Consider the following 21,431-nt stretch of genomic DNA (forward strand, 5'->3'; position numbering starts at 1 on the left):
ATTCATTTGAACTGTCATTTTCTGAGCTGTTAAATAACACCAGTATCATAAAACTAAAAATTTAATGAAATAAATTAGTTGTATAGCAAAAATATTTAAGATAGCTTTCGGTCCTTGGATTAATTATTTATGTAATGCTTCATTAAAATCTAAGATGGATTACATAACCAGAGTGATCTAAGAAGCAATAAACCACTGTAATGTTAAGTTTTCAGCTTGTACGATGTATGAGATACTCAAAAAAATTGTTATAATTTATAACTGAAATAGCGATTTTAATTACATTAGCATTTAAGCAATAAAACGGAGTAGCAGATGAAAATCATTTAAAAGATATAATTTTGAAAAAAATAATAATACGCATAGCAATATTGATATATGAAATTGTAGCACATAGATAAATAATTTTTTTTTTTTTTAAATCTATACATTTTTTTCACATCGTCCAAATGAAAACCATCAGTTTTGACAGGCCCAACGTATATAATATAACAAATTTGAGAATTTATATTAAAATCAGAAAAGCCCAGTTCCAAGCTGTCATACCAACTTTTTTGTTTTTTTTATTTTTACTAATGGTAATTTTTTTCCTGGCTCTTTTAAATGTATTACTGGAGTAGCTATAAAAAATGTGCCACTTGATACCTTTTAATGTAATACATCGCTAAAAACTGCTGGGATTTTAATACAAAGTAACCCAACCTATTTATATTTATTTAATTAAATACAGAAAAATTTTGAACTATAATAATTTTTGGGGCTGATATTACTTTAATGACATTAGATTTTTTTTCAATTCTATTTAAACTTAGTCATACCTGAAAGATTTAACATATTAATTTTAACTTAAAATAAGAACATCTTCCCTTCATACTGGGTTAGGCTGCCAATCGTGGATCTCCACTTAAGCCTGTCTACCATTACTCATCCTCATCCTCAAAAATGTTCTTCATCACTGCTTTTTTTTAGGTTTTTACAATCTAACTCTTTTCAAAGAAATTACATATAAATACTTTATAAACATAACATGCATATTTTACACAGTGCATATCCTGAACTGGGCAAATTCTATTGTAATTATTGTACTATGTAATTTATTACCAATAAAATTTGATACACATATTTTAATGCAGCATTTACAATCATGAACTTGACACATCCTAATTAATAGGACATTATGACACTATTAATAGGACATTAGGTCATACTATTAAATTTATTATCAACAAATTGTACAACACAATATATAAAATGAATGAACACAACAGATTCTAATGTTTATATAACCACATTACAAGTTACCTGACCCGCAAACCAAAATTAACAGCATACGTAAAAGGGATCAAAACTTACATTATGTTAAGTACCAAAACCAGAAAGGTTGTAGACAATCTGACAAGTAACAACAAGTTACTCCTAAAAGAAAAAAGCAGCAGTGATTACTACCACCTCAGTTTTCTCCAGTGCTAACTCCAGCCCGGCATCCCCCATCCATGCTCTAATCGCCAAATAAGAGTCATGTATCTTAGCGACAGTCTCCCTACGAGTGAGGGTATCAATCACCATTGGAATATCCATAAAGCATGACTCCCAGAGGAAGGGCAATCCAGTACACGCTGTCGTATGTGAGGTTCCAAATAGGGGAATCTACGACATAGTGGTCACTGATGTCATGGTCTTGATAGGGCCACTTCAACCACAGTCCATTTTGAATCTGGCATACCATCTTACATCCTGTAACATATGACCGGACTATCCTACACAGATACTGCTGGACACCATGAAGGAGTGCATAATGATAATGTGAGGAATGCTATTAAATGTACTCCGCACATCCAGCGTCACCAGAACACACATCCTGTCGCCACCAGTTTTAATAAAAATCTCTGCCGTCTTGCTCACTCCACCAGCCATGGCAACTGATACCTAACTCTTGTCTGATACCTAATTCATAATATAACAAGCCAATATTGCCCAATACTGTCTGCATCAAATAACTACCAATAAGTACATTTTTAAATCAGAAACTAAGTATAAGATTCTTTAAACGCATAACTCAGTAAAGCAAGTGACAACCACAGGGATGGGTCCAGTAAATGTCCTTGCCGGGGAAAATCAAATAAAGTGAAATATCAGAAAATATATACTTTTTCAATATTTCAAAAATACTAAAAAGTACGTACTTAACCAACCATAAAGGGAATCATTACAACAGTTAAATATTAATTAAAAACAAGAAATTAATTAATTATTCTTTAGACAATACTATAAAAAATATAGTTTATTAAAAATTCATAAAAAGCTATAGCATAACCAAAAACACTTACTTATTAAACAACCAGTTATAAATAATTGGAGCAAATTCAGAAATACTGAATAATTTTGAATAACTATAACTATAGGAAATGTAATATTAAATTAATTTTAATAAAACACATTAATTATAATTATTGAATAAATACAAAAACTTTCATCGTTTTTTTTTTAGAAAATTTAACTTGTAAAAAAAATTAACAAATTGAAGATAATTATTTACAATTAGGGATTCACATCTGAATTGGATGAAATTTGAAATATACCTTATTTAGGACCTAAATTATTCATTTTCACCCTTATACCTAAGTTACGTCCCTTCTAAGTTATACAGTACCCTCACCAAAACGTTTATAATTCAACACTATAAGTGTAATATACATTATTTTTGGACTAAATAGTTTAGTTAAGTTTGAGAATTAAGTTAAGAATGAGATCAGACTCACTTCAGACTAAATTATGTTTGGTTAAACTTAAATACAATATACATTATTTACAGAATAAATAACTGGTTTAAGTGAAATTTAATTGAGTTCAATTAGGTTTAGGTTTGGTAACTATATACTGAACTTTGTACGATATCAAAATATCCTAACCAAACATAACGCTCACTTCACGCATCTTATTATCCTTAAATATTAAATTGACCGATTGTTAGGCTGAACCCAAAATTAAATACAATAACCAATTATTTAGAACAAAAATAATTATAATACACTTGTACGACGCTGAATTATGAAATTTTTGGCAAGAGTAGTGACAAACTTACAAGGTACATAACTTGAATGAAAGATATTTCAGAAAGCAAATTTCAATTGTATGAACAACTAGATCATAAATAAAGTATAAACACAAATATCCCTCAATACCAATCACTTATGATATTATTTTGAAAGAGAATACGATTTGATGAAAGATGTTCTTGAAAAAATAAATTATAAAGAAACATAGCTGGAACATATGTGGTGATTTCAAAGTTATAGTTATTTTGTTACACATGCAGTTAGACTATACCAAGTATATGTGTTTTCTTTGCAAATGGGACAACTGAGCTAGGGATAAACAGTATGTTACCAAAGAGTGGAAGAAACAAAACAACTTAACTCCAAATAGGAGAAATATTATTCACGGGCCCTTAGTTGAATCTAATAAAATATTTTTACCTCCTCTCATTATCAAGCTAGGACTTTGTAAAAGTAATGAAGAAGGATAGTCGTGGATTTTTCCGAATCCAAGCAGAAATTTCCGAATGTAAGTGTAGGAAAAATTAAAGAAGGAATATTTGTTGGTCCTCAAATAAGAGAGTCGATCGAAGATGATGTATTTAACTCAATGTTAACTAATGTAGAATGTGCAGCTTGGGTTTCATTTAAAGACGTTTACAAAAGTTTATCTGCAAACAAAACTCTGACACTTACCACGATATTATTATCAACTTCTTATTTCATATAGAACTTTGGGATGTCATATTTCTTTGAAAGTACATTTCCTACACTCACATCGGATTTTTCCCAGACAACCTCAGAGATGTAAGTGACAAACACACAGTGAATGTTTTCATCAAGACATTTCGGTGATGGAAAGCCGCTGTAAAGAGAAATTCAATGCAAACATGCTAGCCGATTACTGTTGGACATTAATTTGGGTTGTGCCTGAGGGAATTTATAAAAGAAAAGCAAGGAAATCATTCTAAAATAGGTATGGCCATGCACAAATTTTAACTATATTTTCCCGTAATTGTTTTTGAAGCCTAACTTATTTAAAACCAACGGTAATAGAAAAATTGTATTTACAGATCTGTAATGTACACAACAAACCATTTCAAGAAATGGTATTATACTTAGAGAAACATTAAATTTTTTTTTCTGTCATTGTTATTTGTTAAAGCATTAATAAACAAATAAAATATTAAAGAAATAGCAAACACATTAATCACAAATTTAATTTTGAGAAAATTGATTTTATAAGTCAATTTAAAACAAATATGGGGGTTGTTCAGGAAGGTTTTGAAGATTTTTTTAAACTTTCAACTTATTTCTCCTGCAAATTGACTCATTCCAACTTTCCAACTTTTTTTATATTTTCAGTATGATGTGATTTGTCCAACTCTGCGAAATAAGCAGTTCTCTCACCTTTGCATCATTAGAAATGAATCTTTGTCCAATGAGCCATTCCTTCAGATTTGGGAGTAGTAATTAATTGAAGCAAAGTTAGGTGAATACAGCACATGCTTCCACATGTCATTGTCAAAGTGTAAATTATCATTGAGTTTTGCAACTACTATCAGAGACATGTGTACTCGTACATTATTGTAGTAAAAGAGCAGTATCTTTTTGGCCAATGTGGCAGTATATATCAAACATATCAATCAGTCTGGTAAAACATCAGAACATCCATTATCTTCAAAAATGAAATACTCTAAGTTAAAATTTAAGTATTTATAATGAAAACAACAAAGTCGCTGAAAACTGTAAAGCATTTCATATATTGAAATTTTTATTTATATTTATTTGTCTATAACTTTTTTGTTTTACCTGAATATTTAAGAACTGAATTATAGTGTATAAATATAAAATATTGTCAAGTGAATGATTAATGTGAGACCTGACATTAGACACATCACTAATAAAAATGGCACTAGTCATTCTCAAGAATGAAAGAGAAGAAGAGGTTTTGCAATATTTTCTTCATGCAACAAATATACACAAGTGTTACATAAACATGATATTACCACTGAAATAAAGGTGATAGTCAGCCACACACAAGCAGCTCAATTATTTATACCAAAGAAATTTATGTACAATGGAGATCAAAACTATCAGAGAACATTACCATGACTGTGCCCAGACGTACTTTAGTTGCTTCACATGAAACAAAATCAAACTTTAAAAAAAAACTAGGGAAGAAAGTTTAAAGCAACCGACTAATGGTCTTTTAAAGAGAAAATTATAAATTATATATGACTCCATTCACTAAAAACATTAAAAAGCTGGAGCTACAATTTTAATACATTTTTTTAAAACTTTACAGTCCAGTACACTCTTCTTCAATTCTGAGAAGCCCCTTATTGAACAAAATGTTGAAATTCATCAAAGTCACTCCCAAAAATTGTAGGCTCTCTGTAGGAGATGATTCTGTCATACTCTGAGAATGACATTTCCTGTCGTATATTCCCGATACAGAATAAAAATTGCACCTAAAAGATGTATTGTTTGTTATGCAGACAACATAAGAAAGGAATCACAATATAACTGTTGGGAATGTGATGTTGGTATTTGTCCTGCCCCTTGTTTTAGAAATTTCCACACTAAGAAGGAAAACATTTTCATATTTCAAAAACCTTAAAATTCATTTTAAAAAAAAAATGTATGACTAGTATTAAACTGAAATATAGTAATAACTCTGGGAACTGCCAAACATGAATCTAAGTTATTATTCTGTGATCTTGAACTCTGAATGGCTAATATCATAAATATTTATGAACTATTTCCATAGAAAATAATTTAATCGTTTTCACAGTAAGATTAGAAATATATACATAGAAGATTCACAACATGTAAACTTATTTCACCATGGCTCAATGAGATAATGATATGTATCAGACTACACTGAGACATATGGTTAATTAAACCCCAACCACCAGAGTACACAGGTATTCACTGCTAAGTTTTTAAATCTGTATAAAAGCAACTGACTTTTACGAGGATTTGAACCTGAGAACTTTCGACTTTGAAAATCAGCTGTTAAAACAACTTTTTTGTGATGAGTTAAACACTAGATCAGCCTGGTGGGCTAAATATATATATTATTATTATCTTTTATGACCGCATAGGATCATTTTAGTCAGTCTGTTATGCATGTCTCTTTGATGAGACTGTTTGGGCCTTGTGGTCCTCCCATTACTTTTTTATACATTTTGATTTTTGTGCCCTTTCTAGTGTTGCAATGTTTGTGTTGTGAGGTTTTATCTTATGAGTGTTTTTGTTCGTGATTTTCTCATTTAATTTTATCGTACCTGTGGCGTCTACTGATGTAATGTCAATTTCCTTCAGATCCTATCTTATTTCTCTGAATCATCTGCATCCTGCCTTTGTATTTTCCGAGTCGAGATTGTACTGCATTAGCAGTTTCCGAAGTCTTGAATACTGCATCCTCATGATTATGTTGAAAGAATCCTAATCTCTTATGCATATCAGTAATGGGTTCTTACTCTTTGTACATGATTTTGTTTGGCACACTCCACCACTGCCCATCTTTCTGATACATTTTATCCACAATGCAAGTTCTTCCAATTTTTTCTTTCCATCTTCTGGAATCTGTCTGTCTTTGATTGTTCGTTCAGGTGGAAGAGTGTTTGCTGAATAAGTGGTTTATGGTTTTATAACTGTGTTTTAGTGTCTTATTTTTGTATTTATTGATAGGCATTTTTATTATAAGTGTACCAGGTTAATTTTTGTGCTTCAGCTAGATTTTTCTTCTTATTCAGATAAATGATTTTTTGTTTAGATTGTTTGTTACTATTTCTCCAAGGTATTTAAATTGGGTTACTAAATTTTGGGTCCAATTTTATTTGTAATGTTTTGAAGTACTAATATCCGTGATTTAGTTTCATCAATGCCATTTGCTACAAGTGTCAAGTCGCCAGCAAAACTAGGACAGTTTGTTTAAATTTTTCCACCCATTTTAACTTTTGGGAGACACCTTTTTGAGCTTGAGCCATTCCCTCATTACCATTTCTAGAGCACAGTTGAACAATAGTGGTGACAACTCATTGCCTTGGCGCAATCCTGTTTTGATCTCAAAAAGTTATGAGAGCTCACCTCTGAATTTTACCTTTGTCACTGTTTGTAAGGGTCAGTTTTATCATGTTTATAATTTGATAAGTAGTTCAAGGTGTCTTAGAATTTTTAGTAGGGATGCAGTCATAAGCTTTCTTGAAATAGACAGTTCCTTCTATTGACTTCAGTGTTTCTTAATGATGTAGTCTCTTTATTCTCCTTAGGGGTCAGGTGGTTTCTTTTCTTTGTTTTACTAGATTTGGGAAGGATATTTCTAATTTTTGGGATAATAGCAATAATAGATATTTTTTCCACTATTTTGACACATTTGCCATTCCTACATTGATGTTTTTGTACGGCATTTTATTGGGGCTAATTCTTCTGCGATTTATCTGTGATTGTTATTTTTTTGGTTGCTTTTTGGTAATTTTCATTCTTGATCAGTCGGGCAGGATCCTCTTTTCTTCTAGTTTTAGGACTTGATTTTGTTGTTTTCTTTGTGAAGCAAATTTTATTTTGACTACATAGTGATTGGATGCAGTGTCTACGCCTCGGATGACTTTTACACTGTAGATCTCCATGTGGTGCTGTTTATCCATAAAGACGGTCGAGTTACCATTCTCCTATAGTGTAATCAAGGTGTTTTCAGATTTTCATTTTTTGAGATTTCATCTTGAAATATGTGGATTTCAATATTAGGTTGTCGTTTCTGCAGAGATCAATGAATCTCTGTCCATTTTTGTTTGTTTTTTTTGGGCGGGCCATTTTCCGATGTTGTCGTGGTCTTCTTTCTCTGTCTAGTTGGGCATTGAGTTTCCAATTAATTGTTTAACATGGATTTCAGTTATGTTATTTATAGTAAGGTCGAGTAGATTCCAGAACGTTACTGTTTCTTTATAGTCTTTTGGAGAATTATTTTTATTATTAGTGGATGCATAACTGTTTATTAATGTAGATTTTATTAGATGCATTTGGTGTGAGTGTTCACATTCTGACTGTTCTTAGATTCTGAGTGTTTGAGTCTGACTAAAAAGCCAGTTCAAAACTGTGGGACTTTTTCATCACTCTCTTTCCAGGTATACCTCTGCAGAGTCTATATCCGTGAGATTCCATGGCATCCTGGTCAGAGTTTCTTATTTCCTGCAGACCCATGATGAGAATTTTGTATTGGTCCATTCGGCCAGTTATTATTTTTAGTTTACCAGTCTGCTGCAGCAAGTTTACTTTGTGTGTGGAAATGTAGATGGTTTGATTTTGGACTTTGTATTTTTCTTATTTCTGTGTGTAGTGTTAGGGCATTCCAATGCTTCCAGTTGCATGTTATCTTCTAAGTGGCAGCCCACCATATCCAAATGCTGCCTTTTCTAAACTCTGGTGTTGCTTGGTTCAGCAGGTGGTGTATTTCTTAAAAAAGAACATTCAGTGACGCCTCTCAAGGGGACACCTGTCAAAATAGGTTCCGAGTTACATCTCTAAATGCGATCTAGTGAGGTGTGATTTGATGATAAATGAAGCTATGAAGTTTTCACCAGACAAATTTCTCCTATTTGTTTGGGATATTTCCAAGCATAACCCATGAAGGCTCAATCTGACTTTTGTTAAAAGATGTTATTTTGGAGAAAAGTTAAAAAGTCTGATCCTAAATGTTACACCTGTATATATATATATACAATAGCCTTTGCAATTCACAGAATTAGAGAAACACTCACCTTTAATCTTTTACTTCATCATAATGCTATTGGGCCTAAGCCCATCCTCAGTGATATCTTTTATAAATTCTTAACCTGTTTATAATTACACAATAACTATTAGCTTTTTACATTTTGTAATCTTTTTGCAATTGTTGGATTTAATTTTATAAATACCAGAAGAATACGATAAAACAAAAATTCCCGTTATTTCAATTGAGAAATAAAATGAATATATAAATGAAATTGTTTTAAAAAAAATTAATGACCCCACAATAAAGTTTTAAAAATTAAAAAAAGATTCCATAGTTAAATACAAGTAAATATTTAATAATAATAATAAATTAAAATATCATATCAGATTATCCACGTATACCTTGTACCCCAAAACTTACAGGTTTCCCAAAATTACACAAGGAAGGTATAACAACAAGGCCATTAATTAATTTCAAAACAGCCCCAGGTTATATTATTACTAAAATTATTGATATAGCAATTAGATCAAAGATAAATTTAGAATACAAATAAAATATAAAAAACAGGTATGAATTAATAAATTAAATAAGTTAAAAATTATTAAAGCTATAATTACTAGCTTAGATATAACCAATATGTACCCAGATTAACCCATTGATTACACAATCTCAATAGAAAATAAATTAATAAAAGCAGGTGAAGACAAAAAATTTATAAATATTTAACAATTAGAAACATGCCAGCACAGTTATTTTGAATTTATTGGAAGCTGTTACATATGAGAAAATATTTTACCCATGGGATTTCCCTTATCTGCTTTAATGTCAAAAATATATTGCAGGAATTTGATAATAGAACAGTATATGGCATAAATCACGTATATTAAATTTTATTGTGGGTCAGATTCGTGGATGATAATTTAGTTATATATGAACCGGTTATAGATAATGATGAAGTAATTTTAAATAAATTCAGTTCAGATCATAAAACTTTATATTTTACATATGAAATGGAACATAACAGAAAATTAAATTATTTAGATGTAAATATTAAAATAAAAACAATCAAATAATAACTGAATTATATCAAAAACCTACCTGAAATGAAATTATTATAAATAGGAATTCTAATCATATTTGGTCCCAGAAGGTTAATATTTTTAAGTACATGATAAACAGAGCAATAAAATACATAAACGACAAATGGGAATTTTGTAATTTTAGTATAAAGAATATAGCTATAAAAAATGGATATCATAAGTCATTGATTGATATTAAAAATATAATCAAGAATTTTTCAGTAATACAAATATTACTACATTATTACCCATAAAAATATGTAAAATAATCTTATACAAATAAAATTATAGAAAACTAAATTGATGCGTATACAAATAAAAAATACAAACCTGATAATCATATAATAAAACATTAAAAACATACAAAATCCTGTCGAGAATCATATACAACCAACATGAACTGGAACTTGGGGAATACCAAGGGGGATTTAGGCCATGGAGAGGTTGCCCGGAGCAAATAATATCCCTAAAACTTATGATGGACTTATTTAAAAGACGGAAAAAACAACTAATAATCACCTTCGTTGACTTTAAAAGGGCCTATGATTGTATACATCGACCAACCATGCTGAATATTCTGAGAAACCTGGGCCTTCACCCTAAACTCTTAAACATGATAAAATTAACTTTAACCGATACCCAGACCAGAGTGAAATTCAGAGGTGAACTCTCTCAACCCTTCTACATAAAAACTGGATTGAGGCAAGGAGACGGCCTCTCACCACTCCTTTTTAACTGCGCCCTCGAATTTGTCATGAGTAAATGGTATGAAATAAATCCCAAAAATATAAAAATGGGTATTAAGAAAAACTGCATCGCACTAAATCGCCTAGGATTTGCAGATGACCTCGCTCTTTTAGCAAATAATATTCAAGAAGCCAAAACACAAATCATGAGCCTTCAAAACCTAGCACAAAAGATAGGGCTTCATATCTCTTTCGAAAAAACTGAACTAATGGCCGTAGATCCTCTGGTAATAGAGCACATTACGGTAAACAATCAGAAAATTAAAATAGTAAAACAATTTAAATATCATGGGGAAATAATAATTTATAATTTAAATGAAAAAGTGACATGGCAAAACCGGACAATAAAATGATTAAATCCCAAAAATTAACTCGGTCAACATATAAAAAAAAATGCCTTTCGACTAAAGCAAAACTTAAACATTATAAAACTGTAGTACAGCCAGAAGTCACCTACAGAAGCGAGACCCTTTTCAAAATCACTCAGAAAGAATTGTCGGAACGTGTATCAATAAAAAACACCAAAAAGACGGGCGATGGTGGATTGTGCCAAATGAGGTGGTGTATCGAGAAATAGAGACTGTTACTGATACTATGCGGAAAAAAAGAAACTCTTTCTTTGGTCATCTCATAAGGACACAAGGAAACAAGACTGTCAAGAAATATCATTGAAAAGCTCTGGTTCCAAAAGCTAGAAGTAGGATGGATCAAAGAAATTACAGAAGATATGAAAGAATTGGGAATTTCCCTGACTGACCTACAGAATAAAACTGGAAAAATTACAAAGCTAAATAAAAATTAATAAAAAATCTTTAAAAACATTTCGAATATTTTTAGAAGTTTAAAATTTGTTTTATTAATTTTTATTTAAAACAAACAATTTTTACACAATGTAAAAAGCTAATAGTTATTATATAAATTGTGAACAGTTAAAGAATTTATAAAAGTTATCACTGAGAATGAGCTTAGGCCTGAAGGCATTTTGAAGTAAGAAATTAGAGGCAAGAGTGTTTCTCTAATTCCGTGCTTTGCAGAGACTGAAAGAATATTCTATCGTACATATAGACATTTATGTAGAGAGAAAAAAAAAATGGACTATAAAAAGTTTAACCTGCTAAATAATTAATATATACGAGTTCACAAATGAACTGCATGGAATCCAAAATTTACATGCAAGGCCATAATAATGAAAAACAATACAGTAGGATGCCGATTTTCAAGATGTCTGACAAACTGGACTGCTTAAATCCAAATTAAGAAATTAAAGAAGAAATAATACATTATTTAAAAAATAAATCTTATTTTATTTATGTTTATTTTACTGAATTTTTCAATTAACCTTTTTGCAATTCATTTAGCAAAAACATATATGTATTTTAGCCTTTGTAAAACTTATTAAAGTAAATTTTTACCCAATTATCCAGATCTGGCCTTGTAAAGGTTCATCTGGACAATTGGTGTTTTCACTGTATGCAGAATCTAATATCCTTACTTACCACTTCATTTTTAACTTCTAAATTTTCTGATTTATACAAATTGGTGTCTTCAATTGCTAAATGATCTTTTTTGATATCAAGTAGTTCCTCTTCCAGCTTTAGTAAATCTACTTGCTGTAATAAAAAACAAAAAAATGAATGCTACAAAGAAAAGATTTTTACCATTTTTTTGTATAATTTATTAAATAAAAATAAATTGCTCCTGTAATTTGCTTAGGACACACATTCAGGACAGCCACAGATAAATTATTACTATTATTATTAGGTGACTTTAATATGCCAGATTTTGCAAAATATTATCAAAAAATGTTTCAACTCATCTTATAGATTTTTCTACAAATTTTACAATCAAATAATCAGTTAAAACTCTTGTGGTAATTCTCATGAGTTTGTTTTTTCTAATCTTACTGACATTATGTTAATAATGCTTACAGTAAAACGTTTTATCATGGTAAATATCATTTACCTTACAGGTAACGTTGCCTAAGAATTTGAATTAAATCTTATAGCTAAACAATTCTTACCAGATATTTTTATAACATTCAACATTTACTAAATAGGAGTTTGATTGTAAATGATATTTATTTATTATATTGCCACATAATATTGAAGTTTAAGAGTGAAACAAGGAAACTAAATTTAGTAGCAAATGAAAAATGCAATACCTGACTCGGATTTGATATTTATCACCAATATAGAAATTTTTTTAGAACTGCAACTACATATTAACAATATTGTTGATAATCAAGTACCAAAAATATTTATATATAATGTAATTTTTGAAGCAGAATTTACACAATTATTAATGAGAAAACTTCCATTTAAAATTCCATATTAAATTTTGAACAATTTCTTTCTGTTTAACAATAATGACCTTCCCTTGGGGACTGCATATGAGGCTAGAGTGGTGAGTTATACGAACACCTCATGGGAGGCTAGCCCAATCATTACTATGAACTTGTAACAAACAGGGTGCCCCTGGGGCACTTTTTTGGAGGTGCAATGTGGTGCTCTTATATCAGAAAACAATCATCCGATTTTGAAAATTCAAACTGGGAATATATATATATATAGTTTGTCTGTTTGCTCATGCATCATGTGAGACGAATCTGACTGACTGATTACTTTCAAATTTCAGAATACATATGTGTTACCGCAGAGAAGAATTATGACACCAAATACTGACAATTAATAGCAACTTATTTAACCCCCTTCATAGTTTTTGATGAAATAACTCATCAAATAACTACCCTGATAAAAATTTCCTTGACGAAATAATTTGTCATCCACTTTTTTGCTGAAAAGTGCTACTGATGAAATAATTCATCATTATGAATTGACCCATTTTATTGTATTTGTTGATGAGTTACTGTAACAGATGTGAGTCAAGTTCCATTTTTACTCTAATTTATTACTGAAGCGGTAGTATCATATTGTTTTTCTATTCTATATGTCCTAACAAAGTATATTCATTATTCGGGTTATTTTTTGCAAATAAATTAGTTGACATTCTTTATGTCAAGCAGACTAATCTTTATGTCAAAGATTTCTTTAAAAAAAATAACTACTAAACAATTTTTTGAGGTTTCACCTGTGAAAACAGACTGATAATTATGAGATGCTTTTGTTTGTAGCTGTATATATGCTATCAGGAATTACCTGAAAGCCACAAACTGAAAGTTATTATACAAACAACCTCCTTTTTACAACTCTTGGATTTGGAAATGTTTTAGCCCAAAGAATCAAGCTTTTATTGTATTGCCTCAATTTTACTCATGATGATAATAATACTAATAAATCTTCAAAAAATAAAATCGATTATTGACTATCTTGTTAAAAGATTCAGAGATGTATATACACCAGAAAAAAATTTTAGCAGATGATGAAAGTTTACTGGAAAGGTAGGCTAAATTTCATTCACTTTATTAGAATAAAATGAGCTCACTTTGATATTAAGACATTTCAGAGCCAGAAACTAGATATATGAAAATAAAATTTGATAGCGTACGTAGGTGCAGGTACACAAATTGTAAAAACTCCTAATCATGGCTACACCATTAATATTGTCATTACTCTTATTGAAACTAGTAACCAACTGGTGAACAATAAAGCTACCCCACGAACGTCCACTTAAATGAGAATGATATGTATGACATGTAAACAATGTGTAGTCGTACACTCAGGCGTAACATTCCTATGACATATGGTTTATTGAACCCCAACTATCAAAGTCTATAGGTGTTAGGTGTCCATGGTTTATATTTTAATTGTCTATAAAAGCAACTAAATTTTACTAGGATTTGAACCTTACAACCTTTTGACTTCAAAAATCAGCTGTTACAGCAGTGTTAATTAACTGCCTATTTGCAACTCAACAAATATTAGTAACAAAATATACATATATATATATATATATATATATATATATACCAACCTTTGTAAAACTGATTATAAAAGCAAATGTCTATAAAGTGTATCTCTTTTTTCTTACACTGTACATTGTATTTTCATTTTTCAAATTTCTTCTTAATTTAACTGAAACACATTTACTTTTTATTTTTTTTTACTTATTGTATTACCCATTAAATATAGAATCACACAACCTTTTTTAAATTACCCCTTTCAATTATCCAGATTTGGCCTTGAAATGTCCATCTGGATAATTGGTGTGCCACTGTATATAAAATCTAACACTTACCACTTCATTTTCAACTTTTAAATTTTCTGGTTTAACTAAGTTAAATTCCTCAATTGTTAGAGATGTGTTTTGATTATTCATCATTTCAAGCAGTTCCTCCTCTTTCAGTTGTACTGAATCTATTTTCTGTAATAAAAAACAATAAATAATTGCTACAAAGTAAATATGTTTATGATTTATTGTACAATTTATAAAAGTAAAATAAATTGTATATGTATTTCGCTTATCATACACAAACAGCGCAGCAACAGTTAAATTATTATTAGTATTACGTGACTTTACTGTGCCAGGTTTTGTATGGAGAACCTAAGAAATGTTTCTTTTGCTAAATGTTGCCATACTATTCTAAATATTAAAAATGCTGTTACTCACCATACAAATGGGTGTTGAAAACAACACTACCTTACAAGATAGTGTTGTTTTCTAAAAATTGTAAGTTTGTAAGATTGTAAACAATATTAATTTTTTTTATCGCAAAATAAGCATGAAACTAGTGCATGGAACATGGAAATGTCACTTTATAGTGTATGAAAAATGTCACACCTAAGCAGGATTTGATATTATAATTATTTTTTATCAGTGTTTATTCTACTGGAGGTTTTTAACTGAATTATTGCAATTCATTCAGGAAACACACACGTGCGCACACACATACACATTAAGGAATTTATTAATCTCAATTATAAAAGTAAATTTCTACACATAGAAACTTTTTTTGTTTTTCCACCATATTTATTTTTTGTTACATTGTACAAATTTACATATATTCCAAATATCTTTCTGGGTCAATCCATTTAATGTGACCCAAGGGTTGACACTAATTCAAAAAAAATTCAAACTCACCCACTTGTTTTCCACATGTCTCAGGACCTTAAAAAAAAAGTCCTTTTTTTATTTAAGCAGTTTCCCTGTGGCGGCCATTTTTGTTATGGTACACACACCTATTTTTGTGATTGTAAGGGTTTATGAAAACAATCGTAACTAAAAAACTGTTTGTCCGGAAAGAATGAACCAAAAAGCAATATATTCATATTTTTTCAAGGTGAAAGAATGGACTAGCGGTTATTTACCTATCTGTCTTCTTTTTACGAGAAAATTACCGATAAATTTGATCTTGAAAAACAGTGAAATTTTACTTTTGGTAATTTATTTTGATGAGGCGAGGATGCCAAACACAGTTTGAATTATTTTTTTACATGTAGGTATTGTTAGTAGTTTTACCATAAATAATATCAATAGTGATATAATACTTAACCCTACATTTTTGAAAACTAATCTTTTTACATGATTTAAGTTTTGGCTTCAAATAATTTTGACGGGCTGGTAATAAAAATTTCAAATTTGCACCGCTTGCAGTGTTTTTATAGATGTTTATGGAAAATAAAATAGTTTCTTGTGTACTGTACTAATAAAAAACTTATAACCTCTCAAAAATCATGAAAAACTTGCTACAAGCAATACAATTTTAACTTAATAAAAGGGATTTCTTGTCTTCTTGGCGATTTAATATTTTTATACTTAATACTACAGTTGAAATAGACTTGTTTGAAATATTCAATTGCAGTGCTCATCTTATAACAGGCGCTTGAATTCATTTCGTCATCAGGAAAATTCATGATGCAACATACTCATTTATGCTTGTTGCATCATTTAGCTTTGTAGTTACAGACTGGTGTGTCTGACATTAGTCAGTGACCTGTTCACGTCTTTACCAAGTGTCGTAAATTTCATTCTGTTTTTGAAAGTGTTTAATAAATAAATAAGTTTTCATTATTATATTAGCAAATTTTTAAATTATTTAAATTTTTACATTATTTTTCAAGTAAAACAATGGAAAACAATGTCCCATAGGAATTTATGTGAATGAAGAGTGTCAAAAAATTGTACTGGTACAGTGCCAAAAGAACTCATTAAAATTTGTGAATTTACTGATGAAAACAAATCAACTTATTTTTTTACGTGTTAATTCAGATGTCACTAGTGTTTGTAAATATCATGAAAATGTTTTTGTCAACATTCAGTCACCTGCATTGACAGTTCTGTTGCAACCCTTTGAGAACTCATAAAAAAAACCGGTTAAGAAAACCTTGACAAATAACATTAGAGCAAGCTCTAAAAGAACACATTTTTCCAAATTTAAATTTAGTACCTGGAAAGTCTTTTTCTGTTAACTGTTTCAAAAGTATTTTTTCTCAGCAGAACAAAGATCTACACGAATGTAAAAACCAAGAGCAATATATTGCCCCACATCACAAAATTGAACGATTGGATGTTAGTTGTAGCATTTTGGGTGTATCACTTCCATAAAAATTAAGGTATTAGAAGCTACCATAAATATGTTATTGTGTCAGAAGGCATTGTAAGATGTTACTTTACTTCCGACTAAGCTGTCCACATTAGAGATTTTTATTGCTAACCCCATGAAAGTTATTTAAAGCCAAAATTTTATTTTTTTGTAAAAAAATTAGTTTTCAAATAATCATAAAAATTTAGGGGTATGTATATCAACATTAATATTATTTATGGTAAAACTACTAACATATACCTACATATAAAAATAATAATTCAAACTGTGCATGCCATCACTGCCTCTTGAAAAAAATGACCAAAAGTGAAATTTCTGTATTTTTCATGTTCAACTTAATTGGTAATTTTCTCACAGAAAGACGAGAGATATGTAAATAAACCACTGAAACAATCTTATACCTTGAGAAAATATGAATAAATTGTTTTTGTTTTATCCTTTCAGGACTAATGGTTTTCTATGAATCTTTTTGTAAGCCCCTACAATCACAAAAAAAAGTGTGCGCACCGTAACAAAAATGGCCACCACAGGTAAAATGCTTAAATAAAACCGTTAGAAATTAGTTATTAAGACTGTATAAACTAAATAACTTTCACTGTGAAGGAATATACGAAATACTCCTGATTTACTAAAAAAATTTTAAACATTTAAAAGAATACTTTTAAGATCCTGAGACATGTGGAACCAAGTGGGTGTTTCAATTTTTTTTTTGAATTGGTCAAACCATCCTTGGCTCACATCAAATGGATTGACCCATCCCTCATTTTGAAATACATGATGGTAACTAAAATTGGCTGAATCCATTTAGTTAAAAAATAACTGCAGTTTCCAATAACACCTTCATTTATTGTGTGATTTTTTTTAACAGATATACAACAGTTTAAACGCAAGTAGCATCTTTCATGGCGACAACTACAGTAATACAGTAATATTGTTGAATGGCATGTATCAAAACTACTTATAAAAAAAAATTAATTTTCGAAGCAGTTCTCTAGTGAAATTATTATCGCAATTATTAATAACAAAAAATTCCATAAGCTTCAAAAACGTAATCTATTTATTATTAAGAATTATTTAAAAAGAAATTGTATGCAATACTCTTTGTCAAAGATTTTTTTAAAAAGTTGCTAATAAAAATGACAACAGCAGATCTTATCCATCTTGTACGCTTTTTGAAGTGAGTATGCTAATAAGGGCGCCAATATTATATAACCTTTTCGCTTAAAAATGTGAAAGTGTCTATATTAACGATTTTTCCTTAACTAAAATTACATTTAACTGTAACGATTCCTGCATTATTTTAACTGAGAATGATACTGAAAAGGCCATTTGAGTTAATGATAACTCTTTCATAGGCCCAGAATATAATCATCCTCTTTTAGTAGTGAAGAAACGCTCTGTCTTTTTTGTACAGTTTTTAACTAAGATCTTCAATCATTCTATACTGATTTTCGTTGTGCCATTGGTGTAGTTAATATCAAATTACTTATTAAAAAACTTGCTGCGTGTGGATTTTATAATAAATTGTTGTCTTGGATATATCCATTTCGTACAAACAGAATTCCTTATGTTAAAATTGATAATTTTATCTCTAAGCCTATTTATGTTAGATATGGATTAAGACAAGGCATGCATTTGGGTTCTCAAATTTTCCTTGTATTTATAAATTACTGTTTATTCATATGCTATTTGCATTTTTTAATTTTTTGGGGATGTTATATGAAATTGTTTAAGCCGATTACAAATCTAGTTGATATTCAATTACTTCCGATCAACTTGAACTGTGAGCAAAAATAGTATTTCTGCTAACTTTAAAAAAATTAATTTCATATTCAATTTGGAAGGTTTGAAAATGTTGATATAATTGTACAGCTGAATAATATAAAATAATACTGCAATACAAAAGGTATCTTCTATTAAAGACTTAGCTGTATGTTTTGATAGCAAGTTATCCTTCAATGAATAAACTGGTAATACTGTAAGTCACTAAAAATGATAAATTTTATTAAGAGACTATACAAATTTTAATTAAAATTTTAGGTCATGCATTTATGAAGTACTAAATTAAAATTAATAAACTCTGTTGTATGGTGACCTTTTGCTGATTTGCAATTAAAATTACCTGAAATACCACATAGAATTTTTTTTACATGTGCTGCATATAAAATCAGTGATGCTATGCCAATTCTATGATTCTATTACCAATCATAACTTTATTCATATCTTTAATTTGTTAAAAATACCAAGAATTGAGAGATTTCTGATCAGGACGGATTTAATATTTGCTACTAAAATTTTTAGTAATTATTTTGACTATCCTAATTTATTGCAGTTTTTTAACTTTCATATTAACTACATTGATTGGTATAATTTTCAAAATTTTCATGGTTACATAGATTATCTATTACTATGTCACCAATACTATGTAAAGTACACTTAATACCTTAACCTTTTCAAGAGCTATTCTAACTTATGAATGATAATTTTGTTATGCAATTATGTTGGTTTTTTAATATGATTTTGTATTCATGGGTTTCATGCCTGTCTATATCAATTAAATAAATAAATACAATTTAAAATTTAACATACTTACCAAATAGCAATTGTACAGTCTTTGTTTTAGGGTAAAAATAGAAAATTAGGCCACAACAGCAAAGACAATTGCAAAATTCCAGCAAGTACTTTAAAAGATCATTAAACTACCACGAAGCCAAGGTAACAATTCAATTCAAAATCTAGCAACTTGAACTGAAAAATCCAAACAAAATAATTAAATCAAAATATGCAAAATCAGCCAGAAATTAAATAACAAGGTAGCAAGGGTTAATTTTACTGCAGCAAATTACAGAAACAATCATGAAAACACATATGAAACAGAATGAAATAATGACAAAGGTATTTCCTTCTTACCTTTGACAAACAAAATCCTTTCAAAATATTACTGAATTAAATCAAACACTTAACAACATTACTAAATAGACTCTTCCAAACACCTCTCACACAGCTTTCTTATAATTCCTTAATGACTGTTCTTTATGTTTTATAGTGGCTTGAATGAGGTTATATTTGATATTGATTCATTTGTGATGGCACTATTAAATAATTACTCTGAAGATGAATTTTTAATTAAATTAAAAAAAATATTGTTTCTGCATCCTGATCACCTTGATATTTCTTATTAATATATTTACCTAACATTATTTCATGTGTTTTATTTAAATAATAAGTTAAAAAAAAAATAAGACATCATGAAAACTAGAACTAAAGATCTCCCAGTTATAAGATTTGAACACTCACTATACCACTTGGCTCCTGTGACTAAAAATATACAAATAACTTACTTATTTAATAAAAATGTTTAATTAAGTTTACTACAAAACATCACGAGTTGGAAGCTGCCATTTTGGATTTAATGGAGGAATCCCCAACCAAAAACTATACAAAAAGGTAATAATAAATTCCATTACAAGCTGAACCACACTCTTGTTATCTAAAAACCTTTTTTAATTTGTATGCCCCATTTTAGAATACACATTTTTTTTCAACATGCCCACAATAATAAAGGTTACCAAAAATAGGGAAAAATACTAACATTATTCAGAATTCAAAAAACAATGTAAGTTTGTTTAAATATATAGATGTCAATAAGCACAGGTTCACTGAAGTTCTTTTTATTATATGTCAGTGAAATAGATTGATAATATTGGTTTGTAAATCTTTGTTTACACAAATCTTTGTTCTACATTTCAAATTGTGTGTGTGTATATATATATATATATATATATATAAGGCCAACCTTTGTAGACGCGTTAACCATTACACCAGACCAGTGGGTTAAAATTAGAACAATTTACATGACTGGTTAAAGTTCACACCAATAATTGATCAATACAAAAAATTCAAACTTAAATTCTATTGATTTATATTTGAATAGCATAACATTACTTACTTAGTCAGATAAACAAAGTAAACACCAAGTACACAATTATAAAATTACAACGTCTACTACACCTCTTCCTAACAACGCTTTCCCACAAATTGATCAGTGATGCCAACACATGCAATTGTATACTTTAATACATACGACCTCTGGATATAATCTTGGAAAAAATATATATATACATACGTATAATATTGCACAACATACTTAAAAATAATTTTTCATTCACGGAAAAGTTAAGTGGTTTAATGTAAAAATAAAAAATGTACTGAAATTTTCATAAAATTCTTAGAAGCGATTGTAATTTATTAAAATAAAAAAAATATATTAAGCCAGCATTTAATAATAATAACAATGTTCTCATATACTTGTTAGGAGATGTTTATTGGTCCCAGATATCTTGAAACATGAAC

The 21,431-nt window shown here is 29.4% G+C and overlaps 1 long non-coding RNA gene across 1 annotated transcript; it reads right to left on the reverse strand.

Annotated features, from left to right (window-relative positions):
* Nucleotides 1-14,821: 14,821 nt before the first annotated feature.
* LOC142318473 (uncharacterized) lies at nucleotides 14,822-21,106 on the reverse strand. Its single transcript, XR_012754939.1, has 3 exons — nucleotides 21,028-21,106; nucleotides 19,672-19,826; nucleotides 14,822-14,899 (listed from the first exon to the last, which is right to left on the reverse strand). It is a non-coding gene; the product is annotated as an uncharacterized LOC142318473 (long non-coding RNA).
* Between the last annotated feature and the right edge of the window lie 325 nt (nucleotides 21,107-21,431).

The sequence above is a fragment of the Lycorma delicatula genome, chromosome 1, assembly GCF_047948215.1.
Source record: "Lycorma delicatula isolate Av1 chromosome 1, ASM4794821v1, whole genome shotgun sequence".
NCBI classification, from domain to species: domain Eukaryota; kingdom Metazoa; phylum Arthropoda; class Insecta; order Hemiptera; family Fulgoridae; genus Lycorma; species Lycorma delicatula.